Raw genomic sequence first — 19,547 nt, forward strand, 5'->3', positions numbered from 1 at the left:
TTGTCGTGAGACGGCGGTGATCAACTGATCCCTTTCGGTCACACCTATAGGAACGAACCCCAATAGACAACTAATTAATTGTATGAGATACAATTTATTTAGTCCCTTGATTTGTAGACTAAAAGGTTAGTCAATTATTTTAAGAGATAATTCGAGTTGCGAACTCGAGGAACGACAGTTATTATTTAATTATGTGATAATTGAATAATAAATTAGACGGGTTTTAGTTAATTAATTGTTAATTCACTAAAATTGTACTAATTGATTAATGTGATTAATATTAGTACGTAAATAATATGTGTAGTGGTACACGTATATTTACGGAGTGATTTGGACGAATTAATTATGGAAGTATTTAAACATGAAACGATGTTTAAAATAAAATTACACGTATTTGTGCGACAAATATAAAAACTAACATGGACCCGTAAATGGGCAAGTGGACCGTGTAAAATAGAGTAGTGGATGATTAGTAACATAATCATTTCACCTTACCTTATATACTACCATAAGTTATCTTATATAGATTTTTGCATGTGATGTAAGATTAAATAATATAAGACAATTTGTCCACTACCACATTCCATCCCACCCGCCACTTTTCCCTTCCTTATACTCCATCCTTTGTTCATTTCTTCACTACAACATATTGTATGTTTTGCATGTGAACAAAAATAAATCATCTCTCTAAAAATAATTATTCATCTTTACTAAGAAGTTAGTAATACTTTTTATTACTAAGATTTGTTAGTAATATTACAAATAATATCAAGGGTATAATTTTAACAAGTTTCTAGTTAAATACTTGTTATTATTTTTAGGTAAATTCTTGGGTGCATCATGAAGGAGATCTTCTCTTTGAAGATATGTGAGGAGGATCATCCATTTGTTATGAGCTCAAGAACAAACTAGTAAGGTGAACTAGTTTGTGCCCTTTTTACCATAAAATCAATGTAAGGAAATTGTTTTTCCTTAAACTTTCATTTTCATGCTTTTATATTTGCATGCATGTTACATAGATCACCTAAATGATAAATTATGAGATAATTTAAATTTTATTAGAGAGTCTAATATGGATCTATGATCTTTCACTAAGTTGAGCACCCAATTGAGTAATAGTGTCCACTTCATGCTTTCCTCCTCTAGTAGCCTTGCGAGGTCTACTATATTGTGAATTATGGACCGCCATTTCCTCAATCTTGTTCCAAGTTTGGTTATCGTCAACTTCGGTGAACATACCATTTGATCCCATGTTGAGAATGTTTCAGGAGTCTTCATAAAGACCATTCCAAAATTGTTGTACCAAGAACCACTCGCTAAGTCCATGATGAGGACATGAGCGGCAAGTTCCTTTGAATCGCTCCCAAGCTTCATACAAAGATTCTTCGTCCCTTTGCTTAAAACCCGTGATTTGGGCTCTTAGCATGTTAGTCTTTTCCGGAGGGTAGAACTTTTTGTAGAAAGCTAGAACCAACTTCTTCCAAGAGTCGATTCCAAGAGTAGCCTTATCAAGGCTCTTTAACCATTGTTTCGCGGTACCAATTAGAGAAAAAGGAAATAAGACCCATCGAATTTGGTCTTGAGTCACTCCGGTTTGTGAAATCGCATCACAATAGTCACAAAAAGTCTCCATGTGAGAATGAGGGTCTTCACTAGGCATCCCCCCAAATTGGCTTCTTTCGACTAATTGGATAAATGCGGATTTTGCAATAAAATTTCCGGTTAAGTGTTGTGGTGTGGGAGTACCATTGGGTAGGTTCTCCTCGGTTGGTACGGAATGTGATGAAAACTTAGGCATTGTGTGTTGATTGTGTGGTTGATTTTATGTTGGGTTCTCCTCACCTTCTCTTGCAAAAGGGTTGATGAACTCAAGAGTATTTGGTTGGATATCTACAACCTCACCAATACCTCTCAAAGTATTTCTAGCAAGTCTTCTATTGGTTGTCAAAGTCCTTTCAATTTCGTGATCAATGGGTAACAAGTTACCTTGTGATCTTCTAGACATGCAAAATATCAAACAACTCGAAAACAATTAGAACAAACCTTGAGGAGTTTTACTTCCCCAAGGCAAAGAAAGACACAACTAATAACAATCAAAGAAAATCAAATCAAGTTAGCACCGTCCCCGGCAACGGCGCCATTTTTGGTCGGTCCGCTTTGAGCTTAGATTTCGGTTACTTGTCGTTAGGAGCACCTAGACCAAAACAGTATTTATAACTTCACAAACAACTCTAATATTAGTAAAGAGGCAAGTAAAGGTCGGATCCCAAGGGACGGGTATTGATGTAGGATTTTCGATTGCAAGTAGTGGTGTCTAGGGGTGTCACAATTTGGGTTGAGATAAGAAGATCACTAAACTAAAAAACAATAAAAGTAAACAAGCAAGATGACTAAATTAAGATGTAAACAATTGATTAAAAGCACTAGGGTGTCATGGGTTAATAGGGGATTCATGGGAATTGATCATACAAACATATTCTCAAATTATAAGCAAGCAATTATTGTTGTGATAGGATCGAGTTGGTTTATATCTTACAATCCTATGAAGGTTTGGGTCCCGGAGCCGAATCGATTAGATTGTATAACACCTACAAGTCGACTTAATCCTCCCTACTCAACTATATGCATGGTCTAATGAGACTCGAGTTGGTTTATGTCTTACAAGTCTCATTAAAAAGGTAAGTGATGGGTAAAAAATGCAAGGATTCATAGGCTCGCATTTCATCAAACATAACATGTGCATAAGTTGAGATCACAACAAGCAAGCAAATAAATTATGTGAACATATTAGATTAAGCATGAATCATTCTCCATGTTGGGTTCCCCTAATTCCCCATTAACCCTAGTTAAGGAAACTACTCACTCATTATCAAGTTTAACATGTTAACAAGGTTGTCAATCATATCAACAAAGCAAAACATGATGAATAAGTGAAGATGATTAACAATAATTAAAAAGGGATTAAGAGAGTTATACCTAATGATGATTCCAAAATAATAAGCAAAGAATAATAGAAGTACTTGATGAATGATTGGAAGGCTGTCAATCCTCCAAATAAACCCAAATAATCTTCAATTATCCAAAATAAAGGATGAACAATAGAGAAATTAAGGAAATGAGATTTGTATTAATACTTGATTAAAAGTTGATTACAAGATTAAAGAGAGAGTAGAATAATATAGACTACACTAAAGATTGATGATAAGAGCATCATAATCTAATTAGTATAATGGGGGTATTTATAATGGGGATTAGGTGCACAAATTAGGGTTACTAAGGGCTTAAATGACGATTAAGTCCTTAAGAAAAGTTGAGGAAATGCTCCTCTCGAAGAAAGATGCGAGTCTCCTTTTTGCTAGTCTTTCGAAAATATGCGCATCCCGAGTAGAACAAGAAGAAGCCGGGCTGCACTGAAGAACAATCCGAGCGTCCAAAAGGTCGGGACGAGCGGATTGTGCAGGTGGTGGACGAGCGGCTTGGTAGGTGGGACGCTCGGACTGTGGAGCTCTTGGACGAGCGGCCTGGTGCTGGGATGCTCGGATTGTGGCTTTTGGACGAGCGTCCCGATGCTGGGATGAGTGGATTCCAGTCCAGTGAGCTTTTTCTTCTTTCCTTCTTTTCTTCTTCCAACAATCCTCCGGGATCTTGTCGGAGATGCAAGGATTTACTTCATCATTGCCCATCTACTACATTATTTACAAAGGTCTTCTATGTAATACTATGGTTTTATGAGTCTCTGGGTACTCTATCGAGTGGGCCTTACTCTGTCGAGTAAGTGTGTTTTACGATTTAAAATAGTTTCTGACCTGTTGGGTACTCGATCGAGTAGCCTTGGTACTCGATCGAGTAGCCGGTTTACGGGGGGATGATTTGTCGGGTTTTGTTAATAATGCGAATTAATATATAAACGCTTCCGTCACTTTTATAATACACTTTTACAAACCTAATTACTTTCAAAAGAGAAATCAATCTACGTACTTCGCATTCATCGCATTATTGACAAATCCTGGAGCTTGGAAGGTCGGAATTCACCTTTCTTTACATCTTTGTGATCCTTGCGTCGAGGGTAAGACCTACGTACCGAATTTATTATATTTTATTAAGTTTCGTTAAACCCTAATTTTGGGAATTGGGGGATTTGTGTTAGTTTTGTGTGGTTAGTGATATATGTGATGTTATGTTAGGAGGAGGATTCGTAGAGGAGGCTTTTTGATAACAGCTGTTGAGATCGTCTGACTGTGTTGCTTTCCAGGTAGGGTTTTCCCTACTCAGTATTAATCCCATAATGTGTTGGTGGTGATTTGTGATTGTTGATTGTTATCATACGAGTACTGTGACGGTTGTTGGTTTTGATTGCTGTTTAATAGTAGTGATTATTTGTATGTACTGTTCTTGGGCGCGTCCCTGGGCCGAGTGGAGTCACTTGCGGGAGTGGCTTCACGCCCATTATTCGCCTTCTGTGGAACCCGCGAAGGATGTGCACATTAATGGATTTGGGTTATTCGCTCAACGAGAGATGAGCGGGGATTAGGTGGAACAGGCTGCGGTCCCCCACTAGCGGCGTAGAGTGACCTGTTGCGATGGGCACTGCAGCGGGGCTACACTTTAGTGTGTAGTCGATGTCGATAGTGTGGAGTTGGTGATGGAGTTCGGAGTATATCCGTGATGATTGAGTTGTGTTGTTTCTTTGTGTTGTTGGATTATATAAATTGTGTGATTAGTAATCGACCCGTTTATTGTTTTAAAAACTGTGGTGATCCATTCGGGGATGGTGAGCGGTTGTTGAGCGGTATGAGTAGTGATACATGGGCTAGGCGGGATGAGTCATCACTGCGATTAGAAGAGTCTTCCGCTGTTGTCAGACATTATGTTTAGCTTTTAGACATTTGGTTTTTGGAGAACATGTATTCACATTTTATCAGTTTGGTTTCCGGATTGTAATCTTTCACTTAACTATTACTATTTAAATGTTGTTTCGTTATTGTCTTATGATTATCATTGCCTCGGGGAACCGAGATGGTAGCACATCCATGCCTTAAGTGGTCCTGGTAAGGCACTTGGAGTATGGGGGTGTTACAAAATGGTATCAGAGCGACGATCCTGAAACCTGTAACTAATGAATATAATGAACGTAGGGAGTCAATTAAAATGAACCCGGGGTAAAGGTTGTACGAGCTAATGCAAAGGCTTGGAAGACGTCCTAAAGTCGCGAACTCGCTCTACATTTTTGAACTGGTCACATGGGGGGATATGTGTCAAGGTCGTATGTTGTGTTTGTTAGCTTGTATGTGAATGTAACGATATATGTTGTGAATTATTGGATGTTAGGAGTAGAGATTGAAAACATGATTGAAAAATTTGGTGGGGTGTGTTTGTATGTTGGTTGCATAAAGAAGCATGATGGATGTTTACTATGTGGCATTTGATAACATGAAATAGTGTAATTTGTTGATCATATGAGGAGTTGTGTAGAATTGCATGCTTAGTTATATTATAATGTTGAGTTTATAAAGTTACGTAGCATGTTGGGTTATGAGAGATAACATGCGGGTAGTATGTACGAGTCAGCATGACTCGATCGAGTAGGGGGCACTCGATCGAGTAGGTGAGGTACTCAATCGAGTGGGTCTGACTCGATCGAGTGGGTATTTGACGTTTTTATAACCAGAATCGTGTTTTTGGGTACTCGATCGAGTACATAGGGGCACTCGATCGAGTAGGGGGCACTCGATCGAGTGGCTATGCTACTCGGTCGAGTATGTTAGAGATCAGAAGGTCTATTTTGGGTCTGAAGTCGGGCCACTCGATTGAGTATGTTGGGCATCGATCGAGTAGCCGCTACTTGATCGAGTAGGTTTAGGTACTCGATCGAGTGGGTTCTGGGCAGTTTGTTTTCGTGTTTTTGGTTATAGTACGAATGTTTATATCTACCCTTTATTATATAGTTTCAAGATGCCACCAAAGAAAACCGCTTTGTATGCGAGAGCTGAGAGCATGAACATCGACGACGTAGTTAAGATGTTGGAGCATCAAGATGCTCTTACGGAGGCCCTAAAGAGAGTGGGGAAGGATAAGGATGTTGATCACTCTAAGATCAGTCTTTATATAGCGAGGTTCAACCTAAAAGAGTATAAGGGGACCGGGGAGCCAAATCTTCTTGACAATTGGCATCGTGAGATGGAGAACATTCTGGATCTGGTACATTGTCCAGATGAGATGAAGGTAGAACAAGCTGCGTTCTACCTGAGGGAAGTAGCTGGTGAGTGGTGGGACAAGGTGAAGGTGAGTGCTAGGGAGATGTACACGAAGCAGGGTCTACCTGCTATACCTTGGGAAGAGTTCCGGAGAGCTATGAGGAAGGAGTTTGTACCTGAGCATGTGAGGAGTAAGCTGAAGGAGGAGTTTGATGGGTTTAAGATGACATCTGACATGTCGGTAGCTGAGTACTACATGCAGTTTAATGAGAAGTCTAGATATGCTGAGGACATGGGTTTGAGTGAGGAGAACCTAGCGCTGAGATTTGAGAGGGGTTGACACCCGGATTATGGACAAGTTACCGTGGAGTCCTTACCGATGTTAAGGAAGCTTATGAGAGGGCTGGGAGAGCTGAGAGGTTGGTGGAGATGGCTCGGGAGAGAGGTAGTGAGAAAAGAAAGGCTGAGAGTGAAGGTGGTGGCCAATCTAACTACAAGAAAGGCAACCACAGTCAGGCTAGAGCGTTTTCTTCTGGTTAAGAGTTCAGTGCTGGGGCTTCCTGTGGGCGTGGCCGTGTGAGTGGTAGTGGCAGTTGGGGAATGACCTGCTATGGCTGTGGCGGTATAGGCCACAAGAGACATGAGTGCACGAGTGTACCTGGAGCTTTTCGAGACCTACTCGGGGAGCTATTCTCGGGGGCCGACACGAGTTATGCGAGTAATGGACCCGGGTGGTCATGGTCTAACCGGGGAGGTCAGAGCAACCGGGGTGGAGGTAACTGCAATGGCGGTAATTCTTATCAGAAACCAGCTACGAACAACAACAATCAGGGGACGGGTGCTAAACCAACCACGTCAGCCAGTACTGTCCAGGGAGGTGGACAAAAGTCCAGTGGAAAGCTGTTTATGATGGACAAGAAAGCAGCTGAGGACGACGCACATGTTATCACTGGTACTTTTCTTGTTAACGGTATTCATACCTTTGTTTTATTTGATTCGGGGGCATCTCAGTCGTTTGTATCTTCGAGTCATGTTAAACGGTTGGGTTTGAAGGTATATGAGTCTGTTAGTGAGAAAGTTTTTATACCTTCGGGTGAGTCTGTATCATATGGGAGGTTGTACATGGATGTATCTATGATAGTTGGGCAAGTTGACCTACCTGTAGACTTGTTAGAGTTTTCTTTAGATGGTTTTGAGATGATAGTCTGGATGGATTTGTTGGGAAAGTACAAAGCTAAGATAGACTGTCATCAAAAGAAAGTGTCTTTGAGAGGTCCTAAGGGTGTTAGTGTGTCTTATCGTGGGTTTGTGGTCAAACCCAAAGTTAAGTTGATTGCAGCTGTGACCTGGAAGTCCAATCTGAGGAAGGGATGTCCTTTGATCTTGTGCCATGTGAGAGATGACCGGATAGAGAGTCCGACAGTTGATCAGATACCAGTGGTGGGTGAGTTTACATATGTCTTTCGAGAGGAGATTCCGGGGTTACCACCGAGGAGAGAGATAGATTTCACGGTTGAGTTGAAACCGGGGACGGGGCCAATCTCTAAGGCACCGTACCGGATAGGTCCTAAAGAGATGGAGGAACTCAGGAAACAGTTAGATGATCTGATAGAGAAGGGATACATTAGACCTAGTGTATCGCCTTGGGGAGCACCAGTTCTTTTTGTGAAGAAGAAAGATGGGAGCTTGAGGTTGTGTATAGATTACAGGGAGCTGAACCGAGTGACAGTGAAGAATAAGTATCCTTTGCCAAGGATAGATGACCTGTTTGATCAGTTGAGCGGTGCATCAGTCTTTTCCAAGATTGATTTGAGGTCGGGGTACCATCAGGTGAAGATTAGAGAGGTGGACATACCAAAGACAGCTTTCGCGTCGAGGTATGGCCATTATGTGTATGTAGTGATGCCTTTTGGGTTATCTAATGCACCGGCTGTGTTTATGGATTTGATGAACAGAATATTCAGACAGTTTTTGGATAAGTTTGTGGTGGTTTTTATCGATGACATCTTAGTCTATTCCAAGACTAAGGAGGAGCATGAGGAGCATCTGAGGATTGTGTTGCAGACTTCGAGGGAGCATGAGTTATATGCTAAGCTGTCCAAGTGTGAGTTCTGGTTAGAGAGAGTTGCGTTTCTGGGGCATGTGATCTCTAAGGATGAGGTAGCTGTGGATCCGGCAAAGATTGAGGTAGTGACAAAGTGGGAAGCACCAAAGAATGTTGCTGAGATCAGGAGTTTCTTGGGTTTAGCTGGATACTACAGACGGTTCGTGAAGGATTTCTCCAAGATTGCTAGACCTATGACAACTTTGATGAGGAAAGAGAACAGGTTTTGTTGGGATGAGAGTTGTGAGACGGCGTTCCAAACATTAAAGGAGCGTTTGACCACAGCTCCTATCTTAGCATTGCCTGAAGGGATTGAGAACTTTGAGGTTTATACAGATGCCTCAAAGAATGGGTTGGGATGTGTGTTGATGCATAATGGTAAAATGATCGCCTATGCTTCTAGGCAATTGAAGCCTTATGAGGAGAACTACCCTACACACGATCTGGAGTTGGGTGCTGTGGTGTTTGCTCTCAAGATTTGGAGACATTACCTTTATGGGGCGACCTTTAAGGTATTTTTCCGATCACAAGAGTCTCAAGTACATCTTCACTCAAAAGGAGTTGAACATGAGACAGAGGAGGTGGATGGAGCTGATTGGCGACTATGACATGGATATTATCTACCATGAAGGGAAAGCCAATGTTGTTGCAGATGCTTTGAGTAGGAAGAGTGTACATTCTTTGTGTACAGCTTTATCTTTGATAAGGTTGAGAGATGAGTTGGGGAAGTTTGGGATACATATGATGCAGAGAGGGGATGCCATGGGAGATTTGATGGTACAGCCTGATCTTTATGATGATATTCGAGGTAAACAGGTGTTGGATCCTAAGATAGTAGAGTGGAGAGCTAGAGTAGAGAAAGGGACAATGTCTCGATTCTCTATTCATACAGATGGTAGTTTGAGGTTTGATGGTAGGTGGTGTGTCCCTAGTGATGAGGAGCTGAAAAAGACAATCATGTCAGAGGCACATTGTACACCATATTCAGTACATCCAGGTGGTGACAAGCTATATAAGGACTTAAAGAACACGTTTTGGTGGCCTGGGATGAAGAAAGAGACAGCTGAGTTTGTGGCCCGTTGTTTGACATGCCAGAGAGTTAAAGGGGAACAACGACGACCACAAGGTAAGATTCAGTCTTTAGAGGTACCTGAGTGGAAGTGGGAATCCATTTCTATGGATTTTATCGTGGGTTTGCCGAAGAGTCAACAGGGTAACAACATGATATGGGTAATAGTGGATCGATTGACCAAGTCAGCTCACTTTGTGCCAATGAAAGATACATGGACTAAGGCACAATTAGCTATGGCTTATCGGAAGAATGTGCTAAAGTTGCATGGAGTCCCTAAGGACATAGTATCTGACAGGGATGCGAGATTTATCTCAAGGTTTTGGAAAGAGTTGAAGGAATCTTTGGGAACGACTTTGAAAATGAGTACAACATTTCATCCTGCGACAGACGGTCAGACTGAGAGAACGATCAAGACTCTTGAGGATATGTTACGAGCTTGTGTGATGGACTTTGGTGGTAGCTGGGAATAGAGGTTGGATTTGATAGAGTTTTCTTACAACAACAGCTATCACACTAGTATTGGCATGGCACCGTTTGAGGCCTTATATGGGAGGAGATGTAGAAGTCCGATTTGTTGGGACGACAGTGCTGAGGCAGTGGTTCTAGGACCAGAGATGGTACATGAGATGGTTGAGCAGATTAAGATGATCAAAGAAAGGATGAGAGCGGCTCAGGATAGGCAAAAGAGTTATGCAGATCTACATCGCCAGGATATAAAGTTTCAGGTTGGGGACAAGGTTCTTCTGAAAGTGTCTCCTATGCATGGGGTTATGAGATTTGGGAAGAAAGGCAAGCTGAGTCAGAAGTTCATAGGGCCTTATGAGATCTTAGAGCGGGTTGGAGAGGTTGCTTACCGTTTGGCTTTGCCAGCTGCGTTAGAGAGGGTGCATAATGTGTTTCACGTATCTCAGTTGCGGAAGTATGTGAGTGATCCGTCACATGTGTTAGAGATAGAGAGCTTAGAGCTAGATGAGTCCTTGTCATACCTTGAGGTGCCAAAGCAGATTCTTGACCGGAAGGTTAGGAAGACTAGGAGTGGAGAGACAGTTTTGCTCAAAATCCTTTGGTCTAACCACGAGACTGAGGAAGCTACATGGGAGGCAGAGGAGGTTATGAGAGAGCGTTACCCTTTTCTTTTTGATCAGGTATGTATGGTTACGGGGACGTAACCTTGTTTCTTTTAGGGGGGTAGGAGATGATCGCAAAGAGTTTTTAAGAGTTTTTACATCTTTTTGTGGTGTGTCGGTATGGTTAGTAATGGTTTGAGTCGGGTTGAGTTTGGCTAGTAACATGTTTTTATGTTGAGTTTAATTTTAGTTGTTGTGTCGGGAGTGTAGTAGTATAATGTTTCCATTACAACCCAAACTCATTATAAGTATAATTATAATTTTCACAATCTTAACTTGTACCGTTTGCACTTTCCAATTCTTAACTTGTTAAGTCCTCCATTAATTTTCCACATCGATTATGTCGTCAAGTTCATCAACTTATAGTGGTTCATATTATTCATCAGCTGATGATGATGATGATGAAGCATCATAAGAACCTCTTGCAGGACCCCCAAGTAGATTTATGTACGCTAAACCGTTTACGTGCATCATTCACAATCTCCCGTATACAGAGGACGGGCATGCAAAGGCTATACTCTCGTATAGCCTTGACTCGTTAATAGGTTTGATTCGGTTAGCCGGATTGAATTTGGTTCAAACTATCTTCCCCGATCATGATGCGCATGATGGCTTCGGGCGGTGCGCCCTCATCGTGTTTGGCGGGGGTGAGGAGCGGGAATGCTTTCGTCAGGCTCGCAAACTTGAGCGGGCATTCTATAACAATGACTTTTCGAGACTCTGGTTTGATCACGATGATCAGCGGGTAGGCCCATATTTATGGGTTGCGAATGAATCTGACCGTCTCCTACTACTTCCGATTCTGCACCACCAAGGTCGCATTGCCGAGCAAGGGACAGTGCCGTTGGAATGGGACAATGACTGTGTGGATTGGGCGGAAGGTGAAAGAGGCATATATGGTGATATTGTCTCTGAATTCCAGAGGATGGGGTAACAAAAAACATACTCCCTCCATTCAACTCCAAACTACACATTTGCTTTTTCACGTTTGTCAATGTTTGTTTTACGCGATTTTTTTCTTTTGCTTGATATTTTAATGTACTCCTAAAACCTAAGTCATTATAATAAAAGTTTGATATTTTTCTGGTGATATTGTCTCTGAATTCCGGAGGATAGGGTAACAAAAAACGTAACAAAAAACATAAATAATTAAACTTTAATTCAAACCACCACCATAATCCAAATACAACTTAAAATGCCAGATAATAATTAAAGACTTAATTATTAGAATCTGATGAAGTATTAGGATACTCATCATGAATTTCGGTATAGAGCAAGTCGTAGATCGGCCCTTCATTATCACCGGGAAGCGCAGGTGGAATGGCCTCTTTCTCCCATGACATAGGCACGGTCGCAAGAATGTGATGCTTCCTATAATGTTTCAGTAGATGATGATCAAGATGGGTCGCAACCCATAGATAAGGGCCTTGTTGTTTATCATCCGAATAGAAGTCCTCTTTCCCCGCATCTCTCCCCCGCAAATCTAGCCCCTAATTTTCTTGCCTGACGAAAACTATCATGGCAGTTGGCTTCGTCAAACACGATAAAAGCGAAGCCTACAAAACCTTGCTTATTTGTAGACACAGGGTACACTTTTTTAACCGCGGTGAAACCGGAGTCATGAAGCATTTGCGTCAACCACCTAAAATTAGAGTTTAAACCCTTTCCATTCACACCATAATGAACCGGGAGATTATGGAGAATGCAAGTAAAAGGTTGTGCGTAACGATAATGTGATTATAGCTCCGATACACCAGTCATATTTTTTTTAGAGAGAAATTTAGAAAGAAATTAAAGAGTAAATGTTTGATAATTTAGAATTTGACCTAATACATTATGAAGACATATTTATAGAATTATTTTGGTCAAATTGAATATTATTGGTCAAATTGAATATTTATTAAATTTCTGATAAAGTTTTGAATGCAGTAGTCAAACTGAAAAATCTAATCAAATACTGACAACGGTTGAATTGAAAAACCATTATTTCATAATAGAAAATAATAACGGTTACAAAAAAATCCGTAGCTATAACATAACAACGGGTAATAAAAACCGTTGCTGGTGTTAATTTAGTAACGGTTTTCGAAATGCCGATATCTTAAACTGGTAACGGTTTTCTAACAACCGTTGATAAGAGTGATTCTATAACGAGTTTTTGGAAACCGTTAAACGTTTTTGACAACAGTTTGTTAAGCAGTCGTTGTCAAATTATAATAACAACGGTTTTCGAGGGAAACCATTATTCCTATTAATGTGGTCTAGGTTTCCGCCAATATTTGGAAAACGGTAATCTAAGTGTCGTTATTAAATGCATTAAACCGTTGTAATACGCTCCTTATTGATTGCCAGATTTGGCGTAGTGAACTTTGAAAGTGGATGAAATTTTCTCACAATTCCTCAATTTAATAGTTAACCTCTTAAAGAGTTTTCACATAGTGTTCATATGTTTTAACCAATACTAAAATCTTCTATATTATCGACATTATGTGACTCCAAACATAACCTTTAAACGTGAGCATTATTCTTATTCATAACTAAATTCCAATGTGATGGTCTTTCATTTTGAAAATCTTAAAATTTCAAGATTGGAGACTTTAGCATGAAAGGTTACATGTTATTACACATCAATGTAAATTATCAAGGAGAAAAATTATCAATGTGGAGCTTCCTAAGACATTAAAAGTTGAAATTTAAGATACTCATGGATAAGTTAATCATGTAGTGAGCATCAAATAACATTTTTGACATGGTTAGTGTCAAATTTTGATAAAATTAGTTACATTTTTAAGATGGAAACTTCTTGGTTTACCTCATTGTGTAACAATAACCATCAATTTCCTAGCTTATTAACACTCTTAAACCAATTATCAAAGCCTAAATAAAGAAAAATGCTTAGAGATAGAAAGAGAAAATGATCTGAAATTTTAACATAAATTTTAGAGCCGCTGTAAGGAAAGCTCAGCTAAAAAATGGCGGTTATGACTTTTAGTGATAATCAGTTCTCTCCTTTAGCATCTTCCAGTTCTAAAACTAAATCAAAAACTCCAAAAAATCAAATCTTGAGTCTAATAAACAAAAGGAGACGGCTGTTGAGTCACCAGTGGTAGCACAGAATTAAAAGGTTGTTCTTCAACCACCTCTGGCTTCAAGTTCTAAGGGTCCTACTTCAGCAGATGCTAGACACTCAAAGACGATGGGGGCGCTGAATGGGATTCCTATTCTTAACCTGGTGATGCTGTTGAGGAGCCGGGTTCACTTGGTTGGACGTTGAGGACAGGTGGTAGGAATATTCCTATCATGGAGACGATTGCAGAGAAGGAATAGTCTTGTGATATGCTCCAATTTTCCCATGAAGACATCCAAACTGAGGTAGAATTTTGGAAAAACTCTGTCTTTTTTTATATCCTTGGTGCTAACCCTCCGTGGGAATTCATTGAGGACTATGTTTATAGAGTATGGCATGAGTTTAAGGTTGATAGGGTCTCATTTATGGATAATGGCATATTTTTGGTTAGGTTTAAAACCTCTGAATGTAAGGATGCTCTCTTATCCTCTGGGTATTATATGTTTGATAATAAACCTATCATTATTAAACCCTGGGATGTGGATGTTGACTTGATAAAAGCAAAGGTAGATGTTGTGCCTGTTTGGATAAAACTGACAGGTATCCCTCTGAAATTCTGGGGAGACTGTCTACCAAAAATTGCTGGTCTGGTTGGAGAGTTTGTGTAGAAGGACAAAGCAACTACTAACAGAATTCGACTGAGTCAGGCTAGAGTTATGGTTGAACTTTAGATTGACCAAGCTTTACCTGAAAAAGCTAGACTCCTGGATGAGACTGGGAAGGTAATTGAGGTGAAGGTTGATTATGAATGGTTACAGTTACCTGTAGTTTGTGTAAGGGTATGGGACATGTGAAGGAAAAATGCAGGAAAGCTCCTAAAAAAACTAGGGTTAAGGCAGTGCAGAAACCACAACAGGTGTGAAGGCCTGTTTAGAAGGTCCATGTTACTCCTCCTGTGACTGAACCTCAGAATAATCTCTTTACACCTGAAGTGTTCCCTCATTTAGCTAGAACTGTCAAATCAACACCTGCAAGGCAAATTCTGAGAATGAACAAGCAGGGTGGTCCTATTAGTGCTAGGGTTTCTGGCAGTGCAGGGCCATATACTTTCATTGAGGCATTGAATAGATTGGCTACACCAAAGGTGAGTGTAGTTCAGAGTGGTAAGGATCCCCCCTACCATTATAAATGCATAACATTGGTTTTTGGAATGTTAGGGGCCTTAATGACATTAATAAACAAAAGCTAGTTAAGTGGTTTATGCAGAATATTGCTGTGGGTTTATTTGGATTACTTGAAACTAAAATAATACCTAGTAATTTGCTAAACAGGAATACGACTTTGTGTGATGCATGAATTATTTCTACTAATTGTAGTTGGCATAAAGGGGGGAGAATTTAGGTTTTTTGGAAACACGAATGCTTCTCTATTCAGTTTCTTTCTTATGGTTCTCAGTATATCCATATGAGAGTTAATTCGTGTAATGATGATAGGATGTTTCTCCTGTCCATGATTTATGCTCATAATGGAGTTTAGGATAGACAAGAATTATGGGATTTTCTTAAAGCTGAAGCAGCATATTGTACTGTCCCTTGGCTTTGGCTAGGGGATTTCAACACTGTGTTATCCCCTGTTGAAAGATTGGGAGGGAATTCTACTGAAATAGAGATGGAACAATTCCAATATTGTGTTTCCATTTGCTGTATGAAGGATATTCAGGCTACTGGGGCTCTTTTTACATAGTCAAACAAACAGGAACTAGTGGATATGGTCTATAGTAGGCTTGATAGAGCAATGGGCAATTTTAAGTGGATGGAAAGTTTTGGTGACTATGTGGCTAATTTCCACCCCCTGGATTGTTTGATCACTCTCCTTGTACAATATATGATCGGAAGAGTGGAATGAGTGGCAAGAAATGCTTTAAGTATTTTAATATATGGGGGCAATCTGAACTGTTCAGAGAATGTGTGGAAAGTGTGTGGCAGAGAAAGTATAGGGGTACAAAGATGTTTCAGGTTATTTAGAAATTGAAGGATCTCAAGCATGTACTCAAAAGTCTGAACAAAACTTGTTTCTCAGACATTGAGACTAGTTATAACTTAACTGTTCTTTTAGTGGAGAAATTCAAAAAGACCTAATTAGTACTCCTGGTAATATTGATCTTATGCAGCAAGAATATGATGTGGCATAGGAATTGAAGGAATTACTTGCTGCCAGGGACAATTTCCTTATTCAAAAGGCTAAAGTTCAATGGTCTTTGGAAGGGGACATCAATACTGCCTACTTTCATAACTCTATCAGAAAGAGAATGATGCAAAACAAAGTGCTGAGTATTGAAGAACAAAATGGGATTGTGTGTACTGATGGAGATCATATTCAAAATGCATTCCTGGTGTACTACATGGATCTACTGGGTTCCCAAGTTGCAACTGAACCAGTTAATTTCCAAGTGGTTAGAAGGGGTTGGTATACAGGGTTTAAAACTCGTCATCAAAAGTTACCCAACCAAAACAATATTTATAACTTCACCAACTACTCTTAGTAAAGAGGCAAGTAAAGGTCGGATCCCAAGGGATGGGTATTGATGTAGGATTTTCAATTGTAAATGGTCGTGTCTTAGGGTGTCACAATTTGGGGTTGAGATAGGAGATTAATTAAAACTAATCAACAATAAAAACAAAGCAAGGTAGATAAAATGAAGGTGTAAACAATTGATTAAAAGCACTAGGGTATAATGGGTTCATAGGGGAATACATGGGAGTTGATCATACAAACATATTCTCAAATTATAAGCAAGCAATTATTGTTGTGATGGGATCGAGTTAGTGTATATCTTACAATCCCTAAGAAGGTTTGGGTTCCGGAGCCGAATCGATTAGATTGTACAACACCTACAAGTCGACTTAATCCTTCCTATTCAACATTATGCATGGTCTAATGAGGCTCGAGTTGGTTTATGTCTTACAAGCCTCATTGAAAAGATAAGTGATGGGTAAAAAATGCAAGGATTCATAGGCTCGCATTTCATCAAACATAACATGTGCATAAGTTGAAATCACAACAAGCAAGCAAATAAATTATGTGAACATATTAGATTAAGCATGAATCATTCCCCATGTTGGTTTCCCCTAATTACCCATTAACCCTAGCTAAGGAAACTACTCACTCATGATCAAGTTTAACATGCTAACAAGGTTGTCAATCACATTTACAAGGCAAAACATGATGAATGAATGAAAATGATTAACAATAATTAAAGCAAGGATTAAGAGAATTATACCTATGGAGATTCCAAAATAATAATGCAAAAAATAATAGAAGTACTTGATGATTGATGGAAGGTTGTCAATCTCCCAATAAACCCAAATGATCTTCTAATTGCCCAAAATAAATGATGAACAATAGAGAAATTAAGGAAAGATTAAGTATTGAGATTTGTATTAAGACTAGATTAAGAGTTTATTACAAGATTAAGGAATGATTACTAATTGATTAGAACTTGATTACTCGATGATGCCAATCTAGCTAGTACAATGGGGTATTTATACTAAAGATTAAGTACAAAGATTAGGGTTACTAAGGGCTTAAATGACTATTAAGTTCTTAAGAAAAGTTGAGGAAATTCTCCTCTCCAAGGAGATGAGCATCTCCATTTTGCTAGTCTTGCCATGATCCGAGCGACTTGAAAACAGGCACGGGCTCTCTGGGGTACGATCCGAGCGGATTGTCAAGGGAGACGCTCGGATCTTCTTGCTTCAGGATGAGCGTCTTGGTCACAGGACGCTCGGATAATGGTGGGGAGATGCTCGGATCCTCTGTGATCGGCTTGGATCCCTTGGCAGACAACATTTCTTCTTTTCTTCCTTCATAATCCACGAGGATCAATCCGGGGATGCAAGGATCCTTTCGTCATTGCCCGTTTCACTTTATTATCTACATAGGCCTTTTAGTATCGTCTTCCCTTTGATGCTTGGTCATTAGATGCGATCAATTTAGCTCCATTTCGCCATGTAAATACAAGGTTTGCACTCCTCTCCTACCAAGGAAACAAAACCTCAAAGAATATGCAAAATGGGAAACTAAAGATAGTAAATGACCCAATTATGCACTATAAAGCATAGGAACGAGGCTAATTCGGGGACTAAATATGCTCAAATATGAGTCACATCAGGGGTCTCACTCCTCCCCTTCAAACTCTTATTCAAACTAACCTACTAATATAGGCGATGTGAGATAATTAGCGGGTCTCACTACGCCCCTTCAACTCACAACAAGACAACCATGAGGTAGGATGCCTTCTTGCAAGGCAAGGTGGGACTTGCCAAAATGGCGATACATCCAATCATTAAAGCACACAAATCAAGTAATGGATGCATCTACAAAAATGAATAGCCACTTTCCTCATCTAAGTGGCGGAAATTATCTACAAGGGAAGCAATCTAAGGGTACACATTCCAACATAGATACAGTTTCTTCAAACTACTAAGCCTAGAAGGATACCAATAAATCACCTCCAAGTTGTGTCAAGCTAGGGTACCTTTGTCCTCAATCGTTAAATGCTTTCGTCAAGAGTATGCTCCCTATGGTGTTAGAAACACTTGAGGATCACGGAATTCCCCTTCTTGCCTAGACAAGAAGAAGGGTCGTCCCCTCTCTACCATGCACAAAAGTGGATACGATGGAAAAGGGATCAATAGAATTTGAGTTTCATGTGGGAGTTTGCATTTTGTTGTTGTTTTTCCCTCCAATTTGTGGCATTCGACATTTTGAGAACAATTTCTTTTTGCCATTTCTTTTGATGTTTGGCATTTCAACACTTGACAATTTCAACTTTTTCTTGTATTTTCTTTTGAACATTTTCAAAGCTACCCCATTTGTAGTGAGGGTGCTTGTATTTGAAGGATAGGAGTTCTCATTTTTGTTACTCCTCTTTCCTTTTTGATGCAATTGCAAACTTTTTTTTTCTTTTCATTTCTTGAACTCAATCTTGAACAATTTTTGTGCCCATTCCCTTTTTTGATAACAAAATGTGGTAGAACATGGAAGATGGTTGCATGGTTTCAAGGGTCACCTTGGAATAAACGGTAGCCAAGGAGTTATCACACCACAAGGTACTCTTGACTAGGCCTTAATTCATGGGTCAAAGGATACTAGCATGACACATCCTAGGGTGTTTTACAAGTATTCTAACAAGCAAAGTCTCAAGAAGAAAAAGTATCTACAAGGGCCTATATCCACTTGTCAAGTTTCCCAAATAGATGCTTTCACAAAATGTCTCCTAAATGCAACTATATGCCATGATGCAACTATCATTTATATAACCTAATGCATATGTTTCTACCAACTAGTATGCCAAATAATCTGAATGCAATCCTATAATCACATTGTTTATACCGCATCAATCAAAATAAAGCCACATAGTCATTAACATAAAGAGGAAAAAGGAGATTGGAAAGATCATACCATGCGGTCTTCAATATCCTCATGTCTCGGATGTGGCGTAGTCGATTAATGTGAAAAAGGGTAAACAAACAAGCAAACAAACAAGTATGTACAATATATACAATTCTAAACTAAAAAGGAATGAACATGTTTTTGATTTTTTCAAATTTTCAATTTTTATGGTTTTTATGTTTATGAAATAAAAATACATGTCTTTGTATTTTTCAAAAATTTTCAATTTTTATCATTTTTGTTTTATAAGTCATGTTAGAATTTCCCATCCCCACACCAGTATGAACATTGTCCTCAATGGCCAATACGATAGGAAATTATGCAAGCTATATGAAAATGCATGATTCCTAAGCGAAATGCAAACTATATGATATATATATATACACAAGTGAATGCAAACTAAGCATGCTATATGATGCATGAATCTTTGTTTGGTTGGAGAGCATAATTTAAATTAACTCCCAATGCGTATGCTTGAACTTCCCCAAACCAAATGAGAGTGAGGCAGTTCATGCATAAAAGATCCTAT

The 19,547-nt window shown here is 39.5% G+C and overlaps 1 non-coding gene across 1 annotated transcript; it reads left to right on the forward strand.

The window, feature by feature from the left end:
• The first annotated feature begins 1,319 nt into the window (after nt 1-1,319).
• On the forward strand, nt 1,320-1,426 carry LOC141593712 (small nucleolar RNA R71). Its single transcript, XR_012521781.1, has one exon. It is a non-coding gene; the product is annotated as a small nucleolar RNA R71 (small nucleolar RNA).
• Nucleotides 1,427-19,547: the final 18,121 nt, after the last annotated feature.

Source organism: Silene latifolia, chromosome 7, assembly GCF_048544455.1.
Source record: "Silene latifolia isolate original U9 population chromosome 7, ASM4854445v1, whole genome shotgun sequence".
In the NCBI taxonomy this organism is placed as follows: domain Eukaryota; kingdom Viridiplantae; phylum Streptophyta; class Magnoliopsida; order Caryophyllales; family Caryophyllaceae; genus Silene; species Silene latifolia.